Here is a 22,739-nt window from a genome sequence, read left to right as displayed (position 1 = left end):
AAACTAAGTCCTGTTACAGCTTGCAGGATTGATCCTGCTGATTCTATAGGATTGCAAGTTTTCCTTTTGCCTTTCATTGGATTTCAAACAATGTATTGAGTGTGGCAACTGAATTATTACAGTCAGTTATCTGTGTATTGTATGGGCAATTTAAAATTGACTTGGGTTAAAATGGGAAACTTTACACTAGTCATAAGAAACTCTTCAGAGATGCAGCAATTCAATCTGGTTCACATAATAACAGCAATAAAGAAGAAATTGAACATAGTTTTTTTTTTCTCTCTTGCAAAGAGCTAAAACCAATTTACAGATTTTCTTATTAATCCTCCCAAAAGAACGACAGCCATTTTGCTAACCAGGAACCTCATGACAGAGGTCAGGAGGCCAAGTGTGTGCAGGAGCCGAAGGCACTTGTGTGGGGCTCCAAGGCTTCATTTCAACGTCTCTTGGTGTTGCTAACTTGCTGTCTGATGGTGGTCAAATCAGAGAATCTCTCTGAACCCTAGTTTACTCATAATTTAAATGGTGGGTGAGATAATCTCCAAGATCCCGTCAAGGATGAATTCTCAGTGATTTCGCAGAGATCTCAATGCACTGCTTAGATTTCCTTATTCTTGATACCTTTACTTAAAGTCTTCACTAAGGCTCTATTAACTTTACTATTCTTCTAGCTGTTCCCCAATTACAATATTTCTTTTTCTCTTTTTCATGAGAGTAACAAGAAACACAGTAATGCCCTTTCTTTGTAAAGGAATGGCCAATGAATAAGGGTAGAGAGAATAAAGCAGTAATTGGATAGTTACCTTGTTTATCTCTGTGGAAATCTTAATAGTTATTTGGAATGCTTTAAATTTCTTTCATGGCCCAGTCTTACTTTTGCACCCTCAATGTAAGCATCTCACCTTCTACTTTCATCAGGAGTCCTTTCAAAGTCTTTCTAAATGTTTCTGCTCTTAATTCATCCTTTTCTTACTCCTCCACCCCAGTACTATACTACCCTCATCTCAGAGGAAAAAGAGAGCCTTTGTCATCCCAAAATAACCATCTATCGTGGTCTTAATCCAATGTCCAGTTCTTCTAAGTCAGTGACTCTCTTACCTAGGTACAGATTTGAATCACCTAGGAAAACTAGTAAATAATCCTGATCAGAATCAAGACCAGGCATTAGTATTATAATAAGGGTCCTAAGTGAGTTTGATGTTAAGAAAGGGTTGATAACCAGTGCTCTGGAGGTCTTGATTGATTAATTAATCCTTGTTTATTCTTCAGCTTTAATCTATTTTACTGGCTCCTTCCCTCCAACCTGCAAATGTGTTTAGGCTTTTATTATCCTAGTAAAACACCTTCCCTTGTCCCTCAAGCTACGATTCTATGCATCCTCCTCTCTCCCACTTTATCTTCTCAATGGTTCTGCTCCTTGTTAGCCCTGAAACAGCTTTCTATGCAGTCACCTCATGGCATACACAGTCCCTCATGCTTTATGCTACTCAGGCTTTCTTTAGGGCCTGACATTCCCAATCACCCTTGCCACTGTAAAATTCGCTCTTCCTTTGGCCTCTCTGATTCTGCATTCTCCTGGTTTCCTTCCCAGTTGCACAAAGTTTCCTTTAAAAGTATGTGTCTAGGCCAGGCGTGGTGGCTCACGCTTGTAATGCCAGCACTTTGGGAGGCCGAGGCGGGCGGATCACGAGGTCAGGAGATCGAGACCACGGTGAAACCCCGTCTCTATAAGAAATACAAAAAATTAGCCGGGCGTGGTGGCGGGCGCCTGTAGTCCCAGCTACTTGGAGAGGCTGAGGCAGGAGAATGGCGTGAATCCGGGAGGCGGAGCTTGCAGTGAGCCGAGATTGCACCACTGCACTCCAGCCTGGGCGACAGAGCGAGACTCCGTCTCAAAAAAAAAAAAAAAAAGTATGTGCCTACCAGGCGTGTTGGCTCACGCCTGTAATCCCAGCACTTTGGGAGGCTGAGGTGGGTGGATCACGAAGTCAGCAGTTCAAGACCACCCTGACCAACATGGTGAAACCCCATCTCTACTAAAAATACAAAAGAATTAGCTGGGCGTGGTGGCAGGCGCCTATAATCCCAGCTACTTGGGAGGCTGAGGCAGGAGAATTGCTTGAAACTGGAAGGCGGAGATTACAGTGAGCCGAGATTGTGCCACTGCACTATAGCCTGGACAATAAGAGCAAAACTCCATCTCAAAACAAAACAAAACAAAAAAAACAAAACCAACTATGTGTCTATGAGTCTCCAAAGCATAGCTGCTTCTTACTGTTCTATACTAGTTGCCATTAAATTATTGATTTATTCTCTCCCCTAAACTGATTGCTTGAGTTTAAATGATGACATCCATGAAAATGACTCTAGAATCTGCATCTCTTCCCTGAGTTGTAAATTATACTTCACCAGGATATATCCTCATGTGGATGTTCTTCCTCCACCTCAAACTCAACCTGTGTTTATCATCTTCTACTGATTTCACCCCTTCTCTGTGACATCCTGCTGAACTTCAGTCAGCACTGTCCTTCCAGTTTTCTGGGCTTCTAAACTCTGGTTATCTTTCACTCTTCTTTTTCCTATTTACTCCCCATATCCTATGCATCCCAAGTTGTGTCTGTTTTGCTTTTGAAATTTTGAGGTGTCTATTTCCTTCTTATTTCTAATTCTTATTCGAGCCTTTGTTTAAGACACAGATCAAATATGCAGCTTTCCACGATGGCATCCCTAACTCCTGGTTAAAATTAGCTTTCCCCTCTTTGGTGATCCCGAAGTGCTTTGTGAGTCTAGTGTAACAGTGAGCACATTCTACTTTGTAATATAGCACTGTATGGATAGTCTCCACCACTTAGGTTAGGCCCTCAATGTCAGAGATGATATTCTTTCTTGGATGTAGTCAGTATCAAGGATCAGGGACTTACAGTCTATCTGGGTAAACAAAAATATCTCCCCATTCTTTCTCCCCCAGGCCTCCTCCCCACAAACTGCAATACAGTGGAAATGGCTATTCACCATAAAGTGAATAGTGACAATAGGGCTTTGTGAACATAGCTTTTATAACAATGGCTAGTTTTGATTGCTCACTCATCATATGAGCACATGTCTTATATATGTCATTTCATTCAAACTTCCCAAAAGACCAGCAAGATAAACATTATGAGCACCCGTTTATAGATGTAGAAACTGATGCTCAAAACATTAAGTAACTTGCCCAAGATGACACAGCTAGTAATGAGAGGACAGGGTCCAAATCCCAGGTGTGAAAGCTCACGCTCTTAACATCATGTGATTCCATTAGATTAAATTGGGTGTTGTGTCATACAACAGGAGTTGGCGGCACAGGGAAGAAAATTTTTTGCTAGGGGAAGGTTTGTGGACGGTGAAGAGTTATTTTATTGAGAAATAGTAAAATGTTCTGTTCAGTCTTTCTTTTGACTCTCATTGTTCTTGGAACTTCCCAGTTGCAGAGTCCACCTGAGCAGCAGGTAGCATGGGGGCTTTCCATGTGTGAGGACAGTCTTCTAACATGCCAGCAAATCTGATCTGTCAGGCCACCATTTCTATGACACCTCTTTTCATCCTGAAGGCATCAACTTTAAGTAATCCCAATTTAAATGACAAGAACATTGGTCTTGGTCATATGTTCTTATCAGCTACCTGCTAAGGAAGGATTAGTTTGACAGCCTTGTGAAGTCCTCTCTAGACAACTTCTATCCATAATAAAGTCACTTGCAGAGAGCAGAGACCCATGTCTTTATATGCTTTTGAAAACCAAGACAGTGCTTTCTTTTGAGTAGGAATCAATACTAATTTGCAAGCAACTTGAGAGTAAGGGAACATGTCTTCCAGTCTGTTTATCAACCTTAGTTTCTTACTAGCCTACTGACTTCTGAATGTAAATTATACGTATTTCATAGAAATAATGCAAACTTGAGTTCTTTATTTTTGAGAGGAAGGAAAAGCATAAGTGCTTTTTTTTCTGAAAGGGGCCTGATAATTGATTGTTAAAAAGAATTGAATTAAGTTAATTTGCAAGTTGGGTCACTTGTTCTACATCAGAAAGAAAGAAAGGAATTGTCATTTCTAATTAGGTTCTAGGTGACATTGATAAGAGAAAAAAATATTTTTTTCTTTAAACATACATGTTTATGAACTCTCTAAATATCACTAGGATTTGAAGTTCAATTCTATAACACCAGATGACAATAGGCATGGTTCTTTGGTACCAACTATAGTTTTGAGATTTGACTCTGATAAATATTTCAGGTTTGAATTCTTATTAAAAGTTGATTCAATTTATCTACAACCATATCCTCTGAAGGTTATTATTTTACATGCATAGTAGTTTGAAATTTTATTGCAATGGGGATAAAGTATATAAACTCTGGAATCAGGATTGGATCAACTGAATTTGAATCAAGTCCTTAACACTTGTTAACTGTAACTTTGAAGAAGTTGAAGGTCTTTTCTTTGCCTCGTTTTCCTCATCTGAGAAACATATTAAAAAAAAACCTACCTCATAGCTTTGTCATCAGGATGAGATGAGATAATCATGTAAGCATAACACCTGACACATAAATATAATAAGTAATCAATAAATGTTAGCTATTAATAATTTTAATAGTTTTTGTTAAAACAATCTGGCTGTGGTATATTTCTTTTCAATGGTTTCGTCTAATTATTTGCATTTTTCTTTTCTCTGCTTACCTTCATTCCTTCTTTTATTTTTAGGAAAACCGATATGAACAATCCTCCAGTACTATAGAATCTCTGGCTGGGCGCAGTGGCTCACGCCTGTAATCCCAGCACTTTGGGAGACCAAGACAGACAGATCCCTTGAGGTCGGGAGTTTGAGAACAGCCTGGCTATCTCTGGTGAAACCCCATCTCTACTAAAAATACAAAAATTATCTGGCTGTGGTAGCATGTGCGCCCATAATTTCTGCTCCCTGGGAGGGATGAGGCAAGAGAATCACTTGAAACCAGGAGACGAAATGAAGCTGGTGAGCTGAGGTGGTGCCATTGCACTCCAGCCTGGGCCACAGAGGGAGACTGTCAAAAAAAAAAAAAAAAAAAAAAAAGGAATCTCTCTGAAGCTGATCAGAGAATGCTCAGCCAAAAACTCTCTTTCTGTGTCTGGGTCACAATTCCCATCATTTCTTGCATTTGAGTGGCTTGTCCATGCCTTTTAATTTTGTTTTCAGTGGGCATTGTTAAAAGTCTGTGTTGGCCAATATTCAGTTCATTTTTCAAAAGTTTGAATCAAATCTTATAAACATATCCAGATTAAGACTAGCGGCACACCAGGATTTCGGGTTCTTTTCTAGCATGGTGCCAGATGGTACTTAGGTAGGATAATAAGGGAAATCTGTTTCCTTCCTCACATTTTATGTATTTGTCATAAATCTTAACTGACTTTAGATGAACTGCAATTTAGAAGTTCAAGTTTCAGGTGAAGGTTCGGGTGAAATTTCATTTTAATGTTTTATTAAAATTGATTTTCTTTTGTGATTATGAATGAATGCAATATCACTGCAGAGGAAGCATGTTGACAAGCAGTGACAAAAATCCAGCTAAGATAACAACATACGGCAGTTGTTTTCTGCTTATCTTTATTGTAGAACTACCAGTAAGAAACCCTTAGGCGTTATTATGCCTTCGAAACACGAGTAACATCAAGCTCTGCACTAGTTAGCAAAGAAGAGAGAAATCTAAGCATCATTATGGGGGCTGTCAGAAGTGACTATGGTATTTATTCACAAATCTGGCAGACTACTGAGCCTTAAAATATGTGACTTATTAGGACATTCCTTTTGAATACAAATTATAATAATTTTAGAATAATAGATTGTTTGAATTCCTGTAATTTAGAGAAAAGCAAAAGCAAGGATACTTATTATATTTGCTTGAGTTAAAACAGTTACAAATATATATTTAACAAACTAATAGAGATGGAAAGAACTATCATCTAAATTCTACCTCGTTTGGGGAAAGGTGATTTTATAGAAAAGGAGCCCATGCATCACATTAATGAGCTCAAGGCTGATTTTGGGGAAATGAGAGAAAGAAAATAAAGCTTATAGTACCATTGATATACAGTTATGGAAATTATTAGGTAAATAAAATAGAGGCATAATAGTATTTTGTCTGAAATGGGTTGTCAAACTGAATTGTCTTAGGATGGTGGCAAAAGAATAGGATATTTTTGGGTTTTTTTTTTTTTTTTTGAGGCGGAGTCTCGCTCTGTCACCCAGGCTGGAGTGCAGTGGCGCGATCTCAGCTCACTGCAAGCTCCGCCTCCCGGGTTCACGCCATTCTCCTGCCTCAGCCTCCGAGTAGCTGGGACTACAGGCGCCCGCCACCACGCCCGGCTAATTTTTTGTATTTTTGGTAGAGACGAGGTTTCACCGTGGTCTCGATCTCCTGACCTCGTGATCCGCCCGCCTCGGCCTCCCAAAGTGCTGGGATTACAAGCGTGAGCCACCGCGCCAGGCCTTTTGGGGGTTTTTTAATTCAAAAAATAAAACTTCAGAAAAATAGAGAAACAATTTAATGATATGTTAAGAAAAGAATAGGAAATCTGTTATAAAACATTTTCCTTCTTTGCTGGACTCTTCTTTCTCTTTCGCAACTCCTCAGTGTGGGAGTTTGTGGTGGGAGTGCTGTTACATCATTCTTCCACAGTCGACATTTAGAATCGTATCTGTAAACCTTGGTCAGAGTCTGGATGGGGACCAGCCATGCATTACCTTGTGCATATATACAAAGAGAAAAGAGAGATTTTGATCCACAGGAAAGCAGATTGCCTGGGTTAGCTCCCCAGACGTTAGTGTGTGTCATGTGCTTTCTTCTGGGTTCTGGAGCTCTGGGTGTGGCCCTCCTAGGACCTCATAGTCCAGACCTGCACACTTGGGGCTTGTGCACACTGGTACCTAAGGAGAAAGCATGTCAAATGGCCAGCAGGTGTCAAATGGGATATTTGAAGGTCTGTCAGTCTGGCAGGCTTCAGCTTGAATATTGGCTTTGCCATCTACAAGTTGTGTACCTTGGGCAAGCTGATCATGCTTTCTGAGCGACAGATTTCCCAAGGGCACGACAGGGATTTTAGGACTGTTCTGAACTTTAAATGACAGAATGCAGGTAAAATGCCTAATACAATCCTTGCACTTAATAAGGGCTCACAGGCTTTAACTGATATTATTGTGTAAACTGTCTGCCAGCTACAAATGTTACACAATGTTGTGTAACGTTGTGGATATTTTTGAGGACTTATTAGCAGTGGCCCCCTTAGAATAAACAACTATTTCTCCAAGGATTTTCCCTTCAAATCCTCTCTGGAAATGCACACGTCTTACTGAAGAAGGTTCAAAAGGCCGAAGTGATGGGTTCACAGTTAGATCAGGCAGTGTGGCCTGCAGTTTACATTAGAAGAGCTGGTGGAAAGCCTGGCTCTGCCATTACTTGTCATGGGACTTGGGATAGGACTTTCAGTGCTTTTTAACTTCAGTTTTTCTGTCCTAAATGGGGATGGTGATGCTCACCACACAGAGTTGTGAGAATAATAGGAGATAAGTTTAGAGTGAATTCAATGTGTAATCTACAAAATAGGATAAGATACTAGTTCATCAACTACCAAAAAGCCCTCACAGCCAGCCTCTGGGAAGAAAAAAGCATCTGTACTGTTCCTTCATCCTCACCAGCCCTTTGTCAACTGCCCTCACTCTTCCTTTCCTTTTGGGGAAAATTTTTTCTTGGAAAGAATAATCCGCATCCTCACCACTTGCCCAGTCCTTTAATGTCATTGCAACCTGATTTTGGTGCTTATCCTCTTTGTGGAAAATGGTCTCCCGCTTTGTCATTGAATTCAGATCCAAAATCACAAAATCCAAAGCCCTTCCTTTGAATTCTCTGTAATATATGACATGATTGCCCACCTCATCTTAATAATAAAAACAGGAGTCGTTTATTGAAATGCTACTATGTGCTGCACTGTGCTAGCCATGTGGCATACATGATTTCGTTTAACTTATGCAAAGCCCTTGTGTGGCAGGTATTCAGATCCCATTTTACAGAGGAGGAAACTGAGGCACCGAGATGCTAACTAACTTGCTCAATATCACATAATTGCCACACTAGTGGCAAAAAAGAGATTGGAACCCTGCTAATACTGATGTTCCTTCTTAGAGCTTTGTTCTTTTCTTAGCTTCTGTTCATAATATTTTTTCTGTCTATTAAAATATCCAAAGCACTGTGTACCTTTGTATGGCATTTGTCTCACTATCTCACTCCTAACTCCTGGGAACTTGACATACCTCTTGAATAATGTATAATCCTCAAGGACCTCTTTTATTGTAATGCCTTCGTGGGGCAAATCTTTTTTTTTTTTTTTTGAGACGGAGTCTCACTCTGTCGCCCAGGCTGGAGTGCAGTGGCACTATCTCGGTTCACTGCAAGCTCTGCCTCCCAGGTTCACACCATTCTCCTGCCTCAGTCTCCCGAGTAGCTGGGACTACAGGTTCCCCCCACCATGCCCAGCTAATTTTTTTTTTTTTGTATTTTTAGTAGAGACGGGGTTTCACCGTGTTAGCCAGGATAGTCTCGATCTCCTGACCTCATGATCTGCCTGCCTCGGCCTCCCAAAGTGCTGGGATTACAGGAGTGAGCCACTGCGTCCGGCCAGGCAAATCATTTTTTAACAAAGGAAGTATTAGACAAAGAATCTCTCCTTGGGGTTGCAAAGTCTGAAGATTAAAGTAAGAATCTGAGAATGACATTAATTCCTCAGTTGATTTACTTGTATAGCCAATATAACAGTGACCTTATCAAGGTAAGAGTTTCCTTTAAGTTAACTGGTCAAGAGGTAGTTTTCTTTTCATAAATAATGCAAGGGGATAGAAAGATAGCTGAAGAGAAAAAAAATATGCATACTTTTTTTATAAGTTACTTTTGGAAACATTATTGTTATTCTGATTAATGACAAAGAATTCCAGCCAGGGTAGAGCGTAATGTGATTTAGATAAACTCTAGGTAAAATAACAATGCACAAGAGAGAAATTTGAGCAAGTTTGCATGATGCTCAGATGGACCATAAACAAGAGACAATGAGTGTTGTTACTTTTCTTGTTGACCTTTATTTAACAGAACTCTTTCATTAGAAAAGAGCTTGCTTTAGCTTATTGTTAAAACTGCTGTGTGCTCACCTGCTTTGAAAAAGGAACAGGCAGCCCGATGTGGTGGTTCACGCCTATAATCCCAGCACCCTGGGAGGCTGAGGCAGACGGATCACCTGAGGTCAGGCGTTCAAGACCAGCCTGGCCAACATGGTGAAACCTCATCTCTACTAAAAATACAAAAAAAAAAAGCTGGGCATGGTGGTGTGTGCCTGTAATCCCAGCTACTCAGGAGGCTGAGGCAGGAGAATCGCTTGAACCCAGGAGGCAGAGATTGCAGTGAGCCAAGATTGTGCCATTGCACCGCAGCCTGGATGACAGAGTGAGACTGCATCTCAAGAAAAAAAAAAAAAAAAAAAAGAAAAGAAAAAGGAAGAGGCAAGGTAAACCCTGAGGCAGATTGTTTCCCTTCTTTTCTCTCTTCTCTCATTTCAGAGTCTCTCTAATTCTTCTCTCTCTTCATGCTAATAGGGATAGCATTACTATATTCATTTATATATTCAGTGAGCAATATGTGTAAAGTGGATGTAAAGCATAGTATACAACAATATTTTATAGAAAAGAGTACTAAAATATAGAGAACCACCAGGTAAAATGAAATTTCCATTTTGTTAGTGAAAATAAAATATTACCCATTTCATATTGCTTATCTTTTTATAAGATACCTCTACTTATACTGACCAAAATTCTATAAAGTAAGTGACATTATCTCACTAAATAAGGGAACTCAATTATTTGCCCAAGGACATGCACTAGATGGATTTTGAACTCTGGTCGACTTTCTTTCTATTCATCAATTCATCTTTTCATAAAATATAGTTCCTGTCTTCAATTTTGTAAGTAGAAGTAAAAAAGGAAAACTTATTTATACATATAATTGTGTTACAAGCAAGTACCAAAAGGTAAAATCTGCTGAAGGAGTTCAAAGATTGGAGAGGCTCCTTCTAGCTTGGAGTGAAAGGAATAGAAAAGGAAGAGGAAAAACGGGAAAGGATTAAGGGGAGGCTTTATTTAAGAGGAACCATTGAGAATTGGTAGATTTTGACAGGTGAAAATCCGAGGGGAAAGAGACCTTTTCTGGAGGTTTGAAATGCATGGGGCTCAGGGACAGAGATATAATGACATGATAGGCATGCTTGAGATACAGCGAGTAGTATAGTTTCGTTGTAACAGGGTGAGAGAAGGGAGGTAAGGATTAGGCTAGAAATTCACCTGGTCATCAGAAATCAGAGGGTCTTGACATCTAGTCCTAGGAGACTTGATTTGCTTGGTTAAGTGAGAGCCAATGGCTGTAATGAGGGAAGTTCCATGATCAAGGTTATGCTTTGAAACTATTCATTTGCATGATCTATGCAGAGGAAACCCAGGGCAGAAAGAGATTGCAACATTTTTTTCTCAAAATGTATAATATATAACAGATCTATCTATAGTATTTGGTAAATTTCCAGGCCGTACCCAAAAAGATTCTGATTAAATATGGGCCACATGAATTGATATTTTTACAAAGCTCCCCAGATAATTATTGTGCAGGTGATTCAATAACTACCACTTTGAAAAATATGAGAGTAGAGTTGAGGAGGTTATTTAGCAAACTATCTTAATAATCAAAGTGTGCCAGTAAAGGGGCTTTATTTGTCCATGAAGAGAAAAGTCACAGAAACAAAAAATATTTTGAAGGAAGAATCAGTAGGCCAATTAGGTCTATCATTGGAAAAGGATTCAAAGACTATTACTGGCTTTAATAGCTGGAAGATTTGTGGTACAATGAATAGAAACATGAGACAGTATAGATTTATTAGGTCTGATAAGAGTTTAATTTTGCCAAGTGAATTTCGAAGTCTAAAGATGACAGCCACAGGGAAATGTCAACATAGGTAGTATACAACATAGGACTTGGGTTGGAAGAGCAAGGTTGCAGCTGGAGAGATGGCTTGGGTTTTAAGTGTGGATAGATGATATTTGCAATTACTGAGAAAAGCTCTAAAGAGTAAGAGAAGATAAAGAATCCAGGAAAGGAGAAAAGATAAAAAGAACTATAAAGTAGGAGAGAACCTGGGAAGTTAAATAGTTAAACATAATTCAAGTCAAGTAAAGAGAGGATTTCAAGAATATACATGCATACATACATACATACATATATACATACACATACACACACATATATGAAGTACAGGCAGTGAGTATACACTATAATTTTAAAATGTTTTTTGATGAAAGGGAACTGTAGTCCTTTTCCAGTGTTCCATAATCTTACCATCTATCCAGTTGTTTAGCCAGAAATATAGCGTTATCCTTGACATCGTCTCTTTCTCCACCCACATCTCAAATTTAGTCCATGAGCAACTCTATGAAGTGATTTTCTGTCTTAGTTCATTTTATGCTGCTATAACAGAATACCTGAGACTGAGTAATTTATCCAGAACAGAGATTTATTTCTTACACACCTGGAGGCTGGGAAGTTCAAGGTCAAGGGGCCAGTGGTGGAAAGTGGAAGAGCAAGAGAGCACACACACATAAGAGAGAAGTGAAAGAGGAAAGGGGGCCAAACTTATCCTTTCATTAGGGACCTACTTCCACAATAACTAACCCACTCCAGTGAAAATGGCATTAATCCATTCTTGAGGGCAGAGCACTCATGACCTACTCACCTAAAGGTCCCACCTTCTAACACTGTTGCATTGGGGATTAAGTTTCTGTCACATGAACATTGGGAATATATTCAAATATAGCACTTTCCAGACACATATTCTTCTGGCCGTCTTTCCGCCATCTCACTGCTGCCTGGGCTAGGCTAGCATCATCTGGATTACTACAGTAGACTTTCATCTGGCTTCTTGGCATCCACTTCTGTTCTTCTCCATTTTGATCACAACATTGCAGTCATAGATACCTTTGAAAAGTGCAACTACCTTGTCAGCCCCCTGCTTAATACCTTGGATGCTTTCCATTCCTCTTAGAATGATGAGCAAACTCATTAATGTGACCTGTAAGGTCTTACCTAGCATGGCTCTTTTCTACCTTTTAGCCTTATTTCCAAATATATGCTGCTGACTCTTGCTCTCCAGACACATTGACACTCTGTCAGGGCACAGTCCCCACTTACTCCCTGTAACAGGCTATAATTTAAAGGGTAGTAGGATGGAGAATGAATTTTTCAAATGTGTAGATACCTTAGGATGTTCATAGGTTGAGGTGAAGTAAGTAGCTTCCTTTTTATCTTGTTTATTAATTTTCTTATTACTTCTCACTAGAATGTAACCTGCAATAAACGTACTAAACACCACCATGTGCCTGAAATCAAAATTACAACTTTATATGCTTATATGAAAAAAGACAGCTTTCTTCATATAGGCATGTAAATCAGAGCATATTTGTTTTCTTTATACCATTTCTTTTCACTTTCAGTTTAGCAAACTCTAAATCCACGTGTCAATGGGGAAATAGACCTACAAGACTGAGAAGCAGATTGTTATAGACATTCTCTAGCCAGTTTTCTCTGTACCAGTTCTATTGTTATATTTTCTATACCTACAAAAATTTTCTCATATTTGGGTATATGTTATCTAAACCTTCCTTCCCCTTTGTACATAAACTTTATTTCTCTCTGAACTTTTCTTTTGATTCATTCCAACAGAGAAATGAGTCCTGTGCTGTTCTATTTTTATGTTTTCAAAGCAAACAGTTACCTTGAGTTATCTACACAGAGAGCCTCACATGGCTGTTCCCAAGCACCACACAAATAAAACCACCATGAAGCAAAGTTAAACCAGTGAATGATCATCTTCACAGAGAGGGAAAAATGGGACTAATCCTGTTAAAATGTGATTAAAATGTGGCCTCTAAAGTTAGGTATTATTTTCTTCTGGATGTCAGGATTTTTTCCCCCCTTCTTCTAATTTACTCATTTGAAATATAGTAGGAAACAAACAAACAATCCAGAGACAACCAATAGTTCCAGAATTTCTACAGAAATAGAATCCCTCCGTAGGAGTTTTAGTTCAATTTGATGGGACTATACATTCTTCATATAGTCTAAAATTTTCAGATGCTTATGCAAAACCAAACTCAAGACATTCAAGAATTATCTCACGAGCAAGATTTACCAACTGCTTCTCTATCCTTCTCATAAAGTGCCTTATGCAGCATGTCCGGAATGATTCTCTGCATCTGATGCAAAGCAAGAAAGATTCTAGATTTGCATTTGAATTGCTGGCTATTTTTAACTTTCTCAGAGTTTTACTTTGAGAGATATTTTACCTTTGTGGATGAGTTATGGAGTCAGGTGCTTGACCTTTACCAGCTTTCCAGTGAAAAATCCAATGAGGAAAAGACTTCAAATGTCTTACAAAACCAAACTCATTATTTATGAAGTCCTGAACTGTGTCAGTGACATTCCCAGACACACATAGTGTAGTAAGGGCTTTTTTTCGAGAAATTTCCAAATTGAATCCTCTTTAGTAAGAATCCTATGTGGACTAATTTTGTAAATGATTTCCAATCATAGAAATGTCTGTGAGTGATAGGATTCTACAAACAAACAGGCAACATCAGAACTCACAAGCTGCTCTTTCCTTCCCCTTCTATAAGAGCCCTCTCTACACTGTGGTGTGCAAAGGGGATTCTTTGGAATTAAAACTTGTGTGGTTTCTGGAACCCTAAATCCCCAGTCAAGCAGCCTGGTAAATAAAGATAAGGCATTTACTTGATTTCCCTAATATGGCTTTACCTCAGGGGATAGGGTGAGGAGGAAGGCATATAGTAATCAAGAGGTTGCTTTTAAAAAACCTATTGTATATATTTAATATAGTTCTAGTCACCTGAGATTTATAAAAAACATTGTTGCTGCTTTCAATGAGTTTGCAACCTAATTATTTGGCTAAAAATTAGACTTTAAAATTTTAGTTGCATATTTTACTACTTGCCTATTTTTTTTTTCTCATCAGATAGATTTGTTGAAAACTGAAAATGAGCTCTCATGTCCAGAATCTTTTGGAGTTTTAATTTTACACTCAGGAAAACACCAAGATGACAAGGAATCTACATGTGGGATTCAGCTGACATTTTCCCTATTTAGTATAATGCTGGCAAATGTAAGCCAAAGCCCTCCTGTCCAGTATTGTAAGTATCTTCTCTTTCTTTCCTAAGAAGTCAGCAGACTTGACATTTGACTGCTGATTCATTTCCTCCCCTCCCCAGAGCTGAAATTCTCACCCAGGCTCATCTGTCACCCTGGCCTTTGATGAGGAGGGGGTTTAGGCATTTGCTGTCTGGGCTGTCAAACTCAAAGTCAGCTTTGAATGGAAGGTCCCATCATGTGCTTTAGAAAAGTAGGGTAGTGGCTGTTGGCAGACAGCAGAGAGGAAGGGAGAGAGAAACAGTCAATAAGAGCATCTGATGTGGGCCTGGGAATATAAAGAGAAGAGGTGAGAGGACAGGTGAATGAGAGGTTAGTGAGCCCATGGCAGATCCAGGGCTTAATTATTATAAAATAATTCCCTGCGGCACTGTATTTCTGAGGTGTATGGTTTTTTTGACCATGTGGGCATTTACCCTTTTTAGGTCAAACTGGACACTGAGAAATCTACTATAGATATGATCGATTTGTTCTTTCAGGAAACACTTATTGAGCATTAACTACTACCATGAACTCTGCTAGGCACTGAAAGTACTGTGATGACAATGACCTAGTCCTTAACCTTTCAGAGACTTACAGTTTAAGGAGGGGTGGAAGGAGGCAGATAAGTGAACCAAATATCACAGCATAATGTAATAAGGACCGTGGTAGAATTATGCACAGAGTACTCTTGCAACAAAAAGGAGCAACATATTGTGAAGATTAAGAAAAAAATCAAATCTTAAAAATCTGTGACATTTTTATGACAGTGACACATACACACTTTTGGAGAGAGATACCAGTGTTGGGACCAGTTGCACTTACAGAGGAAGATTTGAGAAATTACAAAATATTAAAGAACACATCCCCCAAAATTCAACCATTAGTTACCAAGCTTCAGGAATCAGAAATTTGAGAAGTTATTTGGTACAGAATGAAGCTCAGAATTGACTGAAGAAAAGGAAAGTTTAACCTATGTAGTAGATCAGGATTTGAGAGTTTCCCAATAGTTTAATTGGAGGTAGTGATATTTTTATTGAGTGATTAAATGAAACACACTTTGGATTCAAAAATTAATGCTAAATCTAGAGTAACTGATGAGGCTAATTGCCAATTTCATGCACGTTGTGCACTGAAGTCATTTGTATGATCGTGCATTCACCTGGTCAGTTTCTCAGGGTTTCAGTCAGTGCAGCCACAGACAGAGTGAAGACACTGGACCTGTTGAAGCTGAAGTCTGACAAGGCACTGGGTTGAAGTTCTGTCCCAGGTATGTGAATTATAAAATTAGGTTTGGTATCTCAGAGAGGCAGACATTTTCTGTGATTTTTCCAGAATTGCTTCTTTCATTTTGGGCCTAATAAGCAATGAGCAAATGTCATACATTTCAGGAAAATTGGTTTCTGTTTCTGGTCAAATGACTCTTAAATGACATCTATTGAATGAATTTGGAGACATGAAATGCCAAGAAGTAAAAACTAAAGGGGGCCTTTAAACCAAATCTCGCAGTATTATAATATATACAATTAAAGTTTATAGTTTCATCTTAGATAATAATAGTTTAATACAAATAGGTCATAGGCATTATGCACTAATTTGTGCCAAGCATGGTGCTAACACCTGGGCATAGGCTATTTCATTTAATCCTTGTGACCCCATGAATAATATACCATTACTACCTATATTCCTTCTAAGGAAAGGGAGACTCAGGCAAGACGCAGAACTGGGATTCAAACCAAGATATTCAGGGCTGTGAAACTGGTTTTCTAATACTCCATTATATGGAGTGTCTAGAAAGGGCTTTCTTAATTTGTAAATTTGCATTAATTCAGATTGCTTCCTGGGAGTTTGAGTGTACTTTTGTTTAGGGAAGGAGTACATGAGACATCTGTATTGTTCAAATATGAAAGAAAATCCTATTCTTTAGATTTTTCTTTAAAAAAATTCTCCTAACCACCAGTAGCCTTCAGTCATCAAATACATTAAAGAGAGTTAATCTAACATTCTATTTATTAGGAGTCTTTACAGCTGAATAGACAGTAAATTTTGATAGCATGGTGGCTCTTTGACCTTGAGCAATTTGAGTAACTTTCCTACTTCTGAGTTTTCTTATCTGTTCAATGGAAGGTATAATATCTACTGCTGAGGTATGCTGTGAAGATTAAATAACAATAGTAATGAGATAACTATTACTTTTTGAGCTTCTCCTCTGATCCAGTTACTCTAATTGGAAAGTGGTATATATTATGACATTTAATCTTCAACCCAACCAGGTAGTTATTACTGTCACCAATTACCACTGAAGAAATGAGGCTCAGTAAGGTTTAAGAAACTTGCCCAACATCATGTAGCTATTGTTATATATAAAGTTTCGGTGCTGTAAAAGGAATAGCACTCAAATGTAAAATTTTCTTTTTAATTCTCAGCAAGACAAGTTACTTCTATAGAAGGCTGCGCCCTTACAGATGGAGCAATGGTGAGCGCACACTTGGACAAGGGAGGGGAAGGGGTCCTTATCCCTGACACATGTGGCCCCTGCTGCTGTGTTGTTCCCCTGTTGGCTAGGGTTAGACCGCACAGGATAAACTAATTCCAACTGGCTAATTTAAAGAGAATGACAGGGTGAGTGCTTTGGCGGGAGTCAGGGCAGAGCAGGTAGCAGGTAATCTGAATGAGTTAGGGTGGAGCAGGTAATCGGAATGAGTCAGGGTGTAGTAGGTAATTGGAATGAGTCGGGGTGGAGTAGGTAATGGAAAAAGGTTGCTCTACGAGGAAGTTAAGTTTAAAAGTAGAAGTCAAAGAATTGAACATACTGATATTAATTCTTTGAAAAGAAATTTAGAACTCATATTTAACAACATGAAGTGAAAAGGTGAGATTCAAACCAAGTTTATCTTGTCTTAATGCTTGTGTTTGTCTCAGATGCTGCATCCTTTTCACGTCACACTACCTCTTGACACTATAAAACATTCTAGAAATATTGGACATTATTATTTAAATCCAATTTGTACAATAAGATGATTGTATTTTAATTAATTAAAAAATGTATAAATGGTAGAGAGGTCACTGTTTAACAGAACATGAGATTGTACCATGCTGATTTTGAGAGTGTAAATGAATAGTACGATTATTGATTAGTATTAACTATTCCTACTGCTGCGCAGGCTACTGGGGCTTGTACACTTAGAAAGCCATACTGACCCCAATCATCCCTTCCAACTTGGTTTTACCATCCCTTTCCTCATCACTAGGGGAGAGCAAAGAAAATATAGGACATGTCAACATTTATAGTCATTTGTATAGGAGATCTGTGAAAATGTCCTTTTTGAAATAGAAGTCATCTTTTGGATAAGATCAAATTCAGACAAATTGAATTTTTACTTGCTTTGACATGGATTGGAATCAGTGATGTGATTTTTTTCCCCTCCTGTGCAGGGAGGGGAAAGAAAACCATCTTGATAAATTTCCTTAACTTTCTTGAAGGTGCTCAGTATTTTTCTCTTTGGAAAAAGCAACAGAGTGTTATGACACAGAGCTCTGACTCTGAGGTTGAAAATCTTATACTTGGAATCTAATGCTACTAATGGATTTTGATGAAGGAAAACATTTAATTACTATATTGAACAATTTGTTCATTCATTTGACAATTGCTCATTGAGTGCCTACTACATAAGAGGCCCTCTTCTAAGTGCTATGAATACTTCAGAAAGTGAATAAAAATTCCTGCTTTCACAGAGTTTACAATTGAGGAGAAGGGAGATAGACAATAAAATCTTAGCACGTAACGTCCTGGGGATAATACGGTATGCTATGGAGAAAAAGAAAGCATTGTCTGGGAATAAGAAGGGTACAAAGGGGTGTGATTTGAAAGGTGTTTTCAGGGAAGTTTTCTGACATTCAGCAGAAACCTGAAAAAAAGTAAAGAACTGAGTCAAGTGACTATGCAGGGGAAGAATTCTTTAGGCAGCAGTCAGAGCAAGTCAAAGGCTCTGAGGTTTGAGAGTGCTTGGTGGATTTGAGCACTAGCCCAGGAGGCCAGCGTGGCGGCAGTGGAATGGGAAAGAGTGGTAGCAGAAGGGTACAGGGAGGAACCAGATTATTCCAGGGCACACGGGCCCCTGTAAGGTCTTGGCTTCTATCCGCAGTCATACAGAAAGACATTGGAGGCTTTTGAGCAGAAGGTATGACTTAACGTCAATATTGAAATGACCACCGGTGTTGGGTAGAGAATAGAACGTGTGGGTGGGAGAAGGGAGGCAGAAGTAAGAGACCAACTGTGAAAAATATGTAATAATGTGAGAGTTGGTAGTGACTTGCCCAGAGTGGTAGCAGTGGAAATGATAAGAAATAATTAAAGCTAGGCATAGTTTGAAGGTAGAGGCACTAGGATTTCCTGTGATGTTCGAAAGAAAGAGAGGATCACAGAGGACTCCAAGGTTTTTCTTCTGAGCAAGTGCAACAGTGAAGTTCCCATTTACACAGATGGAGAAAAATACAGAAGGAGGACATTTTGTGGAATTCCGAAATTTGATTTTGAACATATCCTGTGTGAGATGCCTATAAGACATTTAAGTGGAAATGTTATGTAGGTAGTTGGACATGTAAGTATGGAGGTTAGAGGAAAAGTCAAGGTTAGAGATAAGAATTTGTGAGCTCTCTGTATATGAGAAGTTTCTATGGGCTTGATACTTGATTGAACTCATTTAGGGCTTAAGTATAGATCAAGAAGAAATTTATAGTTGATCCATGGAACACTCCAATATTTAAAGATTTAGGAAATAATGAGGAACCAGCAGGAGATTGAAAAAGTCTCTATTTATAAAATAAGGAGAAATCATACACACGCACACACACACACTCAACACACACACTCTCTCTCTCTTTTTCCCCTTTTTTCAAAAACCTGAGTTAAGAGGTATGAGTCAGTCCCTGAAAAAGGATAATGCTGTTTTTCTTGAAGTACCAAGAAACCTAAGGATGAAGAGGATTTGACAATGGAATGGCATCTTTAATCAGTTGTGCTTAGACAAGCAAAAGACTTTGGAATTTGAGGTGAAGACATACTACATGATATGCAGCAGGATCACGGGCAAAGATGGCAATAGGAGCTAGAGATAAACTTTTATGATATGTCTTATTCTTACTATTGATATAATAGATGCTCTTTGAAAAAAAAATAGCAACTGTGCAAATGTATGAAGAGAATAAAATGCACCAATTCCACCTCGCTGAGATAACTGCTGTTAAAATTTTGATGCATTTTTTTCTAGTTTTTTCATACACACATATGCATTAGCAAAATCATATATACATTCTTGCAGTCTGCTTTTTTATTTGATATAATAGCAGAAATATTTTTGGAAGCTTTATTTTTAATTATATTTTGATGAGAGGGAGAGATGATCAAAGGGAAGATTGTGTTAGTTTGAGAAATATCTGGTCCAATATCTTCCAGTAAAGTAGGATGATGACTGTCTGTGTATATAAGAGAGACAGAGAACAAGGACAACTCTGGATTCTAAGTGTCTTGGTGACTGATACGATGGCTGTGTTACCCATGGGGACTGAGGAAACAAGACTGACTAAAGCTGTGCTTATTTTTTGTATCAAGGGGGATTGCAGAATTGCTTTTTGCATAGCTGGAGAATTGTTTGTTTTTTATTACTAGATGTAGCAGAAGTTGAAGGAAAAAGATATCTCAAAATGTTTTGGCTGATATCTACCAATGTAAACAGGCAATGAAATTAATTTGTGATACAAAGTAGATTGTTTTGACTAAATTACTTGGTTTGGCTTTCCTCACAGCTTACAAAGAAAAAAAACAAGCACCATATCTCCTCTATATTTTTCATGTTGTGGGCGTACAGTCCAGACACATATATCGTCAAGAATTAATACAGAAACTTTTTCCTCATCAATCTGTGAAAATTGTGAAAATTCATTTTAGTTTATCAGTAAAGTGTTATGAGCATAACCACAGCAAAATAATTTCTCCTGTTGACAACTTTCACAGCACGAATTGCCTCTAAAGTAAATACTTGATGCAATTAGATTCAGAAGGTATTGGTAAGACCAGAGGCAGTGAAAGTCCTTTTACCCTTAATGAAATTAATGAAAATAATAGAAATAATATCGATTTGTAAACCTCTAACAACAGTAAGTAAAATGTATGTGTGTATTTTTGTTTGTGTATTTTGAGCTCTCTCTTTCTATACATGCATTCTTGACTGGTCAGTTGGCTGGAGAAGGGACTTTACAAGGTCAAGGGCACACATTTCACTGGCCACATAGAAGCAGAAAACGATGTCACAGCTATCAAATGCACCAAGAATTCCATACAGTCATTTCGTGGACATGTGGTCTGGTCACGTAAAGACCAGCCAAGAGAGTTTGGCTGGTTCAGTGAAATCCACCACACTGTTAGGAAAAACAAACAGGAAACTTTAACATAGATGCTACCTACTATGGGGCAATGATTTCAACTTTGTATGTGGATTACAGTGTATATATAGAAGCTCACAAATACACAAACTCAACTGCATCAGAGAAGAGCAAAAGCCCTATTTATCCTTAATTGCAGTATTTAGCTGAAAACAAACATACTCTAATTGTCTTTCACTTTTATTTCTAGTTAATTCTGCATTAGTATGGAAGTTTTAGATGCATTTGAAGAATATTGCATTCTTTTATAAATTTACAATGATTTCATGTATCTGCCATTCGTTATAACCAATCTATGCCTCAGAATATAGAGTTTTTCAGAATATAAAGCAACATCTTTACAGCTCGGAGTTTGTGAAGTCCACTGGGGAAACAACACCACAGCACGGAGAAATTCACTTACTGTGTTTCTGCCACTTCACATTGAGGGTCATATGCAATGACAAAGACTGAAATTTGCACCATAGATCAAGTTGAGAAAACACTGGTTTCTGATCATTGTACTTTTGCCTTAGAAATCTCAGCTTGTGATGTCCTGACATTTCCTTTTCTGATTGTGCTATACCGATCCCATATAAAGTACAAAGCAGTATAATAAGTTCCTCTGCAAATCTACTCATTATCCACTGGACTTTGGAACCCAACTGCCCCTCCCATCTTTGAAGGATAATTGTGTTTTTATGCTGCTCATTTAAAAAACAAGCAGAACAAAAAGGTAAATTGTCAAGTCTATAACCTCTAACGAATCACCATTTCCATCTGCAGCCCCGGCAGTTGTTGAAAAGCAAGAGCAGCAACCGAGAGAAAGCCCCTTCTTTTAGTCGAAAACTCTTACTCTGCTTAGGAAAACCATGAACCCAAACAGTGTGGGTCAGCCTTTCAATATGCAAAACGGACGAAGGTACCCAATTTTCTTTTATAATGGATTACATAGGAAATAGTTCTTTGTCAGGGAAATTAGTCGTAATCTTCCAATTTCCCCTTTGAAAAATCAGACTCTGACCATCAAAACACATTGACTGTAGAAATAAAATATTTATCTAACAGGTTTCAAATCTTAAGGACCACTTCCTCTTTATTTTTCTTGGACCTTTATGCCTTCCACCCACCAAAGTCTTCACTCAACCCTACCAGTAGCCCAGCTGGCACCACAGATAAGAGGCAAAGTGTTTCCTTCGTGACCTCTAAGCATTCTACTCCACAGGAAAAGCAACGTGGAATGCACACTCGGCAGGCTACAAGCCTGGAGCCAGTTTGTCCTGGAGGCATTTCTGCCACAAAACATAATACTATCCACTGTGTTTTTGCTCTAAGCAGACCATCTCCCACTCCCCTCTCCCTCCTCTTGCTGCTTCTCACTCCGCACCTGGCTGCAATTCATGATCCGCACGCCACAGAACAGACAAAAAGCATGAAACAGCAACAGATTCCTTTGTTTTACATGCAAATCCTACCTCCGGTAGTTGTCACATCTTCCTCAAAAGCCACGCTTAATTTTTAAAGACAGCGATCCAGTGCGGTCCTCCAAATAGCCACCGGTAATCATCATTACCTCTTGTGCCTAAAGCCTTTGTGGATCATTAATGTCACAACGCTTTCTAACTCATAGCTTTAATACTCCCTGCTCAAAATGTCTGAAATAGTTTGGAAGGACAATAGGAGTGACAGGCACGCTAGACAGCCATGCTTGAAATTAGTTATCTGGAGATCCGTTAAAACTGCTTCATACTGTTTTAAAGCGTGCAGGAGGTAGGATTTATTAGCCTATGATAGGCATGCTGTTTCTGTTTTTATTAAATACTGTAATAGGCTGTCTGTTAGCAATGCTGTGATAGGTCCAACATCGCTTCCCCACTGCTTTCGAATTCTCATATTAAAAAGGGAGAGAGGGCTCACAGTCTTCCTTCCCAGACCGACATCGCCCTGCACTGGATCAGATTTCCAAATCCTCCTTAACTGCAGGAGAGAGAGCCAAATAGATATTTTCGATATGGAAAGCGAACTTGGTAGTAAACA

At 38.7% G+C, this 22,739-nt stretch overlaps 1 protein-coding gene across 1 annotated transcript in view; it reads right to left on the bottom strand.

The window, feature by feature from the left end:
• The window catches only part of LOC116481261 (calcium-activated potassium channel subunit beta-2), a 303,532-nt gene extending 281,138 nt beyond the window's left edge, over window positions 1-22,394 (bottom strand). The window contains exon 1 of the mRNA XM_032174030.2: window positions 22,178-22,394. The gene's annotated coding sequence lies outside the window, so the exon portion shown is untranslated. The remainder of the gene's footprint in view (window positions 1-22,177) is intronic.
• Between the last annotated feature and the right edge of the window lie 345 nt (window positions 22,395-22,739).

This window comes from Hylobates moloch, unplaced genomic scaffold (assembly GCF_009828535.3).
Source record: "Hylobates moloch isolate HMO894 unplaced genomic scaffold, HMol_V3 SCAFFOLD_13, whole genome shotgun sequence".
Classification (NCBI taxonomy): Eukaryota; Metazoa; Chordata; class Mammalia; order Primates; family Hylobatidae; genus Hylobates; species Hylobates moloch.
This window is presented reverse-complemented; position numbering and strand designations above follow the sequence as displayed.